The following is a 2,225-nucleotide window of genomic DNA, read 5'->3' as shown; positions in this document are numbered from 1 at the left end:
AAATGTCTGAAATCATTCTTAAATTGATGTCTAAGGAGAATTTTGAGATAGGAATAATTATACATAACTACATGTTAGAAGTTTTCCCAAGCCGGGCAGTGGTGGCACATGCCTTTAATCCCAACACTTGGGAGGCAGAGGCAGGCAGATTTCTGAGTTCGAGGCCAGCCTGGTCTACAGAGTGAGGTCCAGGACAGCCAGGGCAGTGTTACACAGAGAAACCCTGTCTCGGAAAAAAACTAAAAACAAAAAAACAAACAAACAAACAAAAATAAAAGAAGAAGAAGAAGAAATTTTTCCAAGTTTGTAGATATATTTTGGACAGGAGCCTTATGGTTTACACTGATGCAATCTTATAGCACTAGGTATGCAAATGACCTAGAACCTGCTGAGTGTTAGATCTTTTGCAAAACAGAACTTGTAAAAAATGGCTTATGTCATTATTTTGAAGGACAACTGAGATAATAGTTAGATGGCAGTCTACAAGACCATCTTAGAGGTATCTCCCCAGTAAGCTGCAGCCTCCTTTGGTATTGTCTTTGTTACTTAAGAGTTTGTGTGAACACACACACTCACACACACACAAATTATGGACTATTTCTAATACAAATGTGCCTTCAATAGGCACAAGCTTTAAATATAAAATTACAGCTAAGCAACAGACAATGGGCATCTGCTTTTCTGAGCTTCTGGCAACCCCCAACTCAAACAAGAAGTGTATCTTAGTGTTAAAAATTCAGAGAGCCTATATATGTGATCAAGTTAGGAAATCTGGAGATTTCCTAACTATCAGGATCCTGGGGCAATTGACTTAAAGTAGAAGGCAATTCTTGTTTGCAGGATGTGGAAGTAAAAGTGGAAAGGCAGAAAAGATACCATATAATGAAATACTGAAACTTGAGCAACATCCGTGTATGAATGTTCCTACAGCACTCAACCAATGAGGAATGAAGGCAGGGTTCTTTATGACCTGCATAAAGTGTTTGGTACAACAGACCCTCCTTCTTCCATATCAGACACCTGATCTTTCAGTATTATTTTGTCTCCAAGTTTGTTATTTGGGTTTGGGTTTGTTTCTCAAACAATGAAGAATAATTGATAGAGCTGATAAAAATAAAAGCAAGAAATCAAACTTCCTGAATACTATAAATGAGGAAGCTGAAACCACAAAGGTATCCAAAACTTGATATATGATTATGACATATTCTGATACTTGCTCAGTCATGTCCACTAGCTCTCTATTCACAATAGCTAGGAAATGAAGCGACAGAAATGTCCTTCAACAAATGAGACTGTGGTTCATGTACACGATGGAATACTACTCAGCTTTAAGAAAATAAAATCATAACATTTGAAGTTAAATGGATGAACCTAGAAGAGATCATATTGTGTGAAGTTACCCAGACTCAGAAGCACAAACACTGCATGTTCTCTCTTATCTTGGCTTTATTTAAACTTTGACCTTTAGAACTTTGAAGGTAGACATGAATGGTTCACTGTATCCCTGTGTGGGCATATTCAATAAATCTCTTTTTTTCTGTTTTCCACTTTTAATTGATTTTTAATGGATTTATTAAGGATCAGTAGCTGGACAAAACTTGGGGCACAGGTTGTGATACCCAAGCTTAATAACATTAGTACCTTTGATCCTAGGCAAAGATAAGCAGTTACAGAAAGGTGACATTGTTGCTTTAACTATCAGAGGGCATTTGGAACATCTGAGTTGTGTAATAACTAACAGATTTCATTCTCACAGGTCCCTGAGCCATTTTTTAAAAAGGTTAACAGAAGACAGAGGGCAGACTGTAGGAAAATAAGGTGTGTCTATTCATATAATTAGAGGAGAGATAAATTCAGGATCTGCCCATCATCTCAAAGGGCATCTCTATGAGATTATATTATTGTAATTGTTTTGATTATTTATTTGTATACAGAGATCACATTCAAGCCTTTGCACAGTACTGGACATGCACAAAGCTTTCCAAGCAGAAAATGCTTTTCACAAATTGCACAGATAAAGAATACATAGCATGTAATTAAACATAATAAAATATACAATAATTATTATAGTATGCATAGGATTACAGTTTGGATGGGATGTATTTACCAAAGTTTAATATGCTATAAAAGTTTGATTCCTGGTTCAGAGCACTGGTAGAAAATGGTGAAGCTTTCAGCAGGTAGGCTCTCCTGGAAAGATTATAGGTCATAGAATGCATGTGCTT

Source organism: Arvicanthis niloticus, chromosome 13 (genome assembly GCF_011762505.2).
Source record: "Arvicanthis niloticus isolate mArvNil1 chromosome 13, mArvNil1.pat.X, whole genome shotgun sequence".
NCBI lineage: Eukaryota > Metazoa > Chordata > Mammalia > Rodentia > Muridae > Arvicanthis > Arvicanthis niloticus.
Note: the sequence above shows the minus strand (reverse complement) of the source record.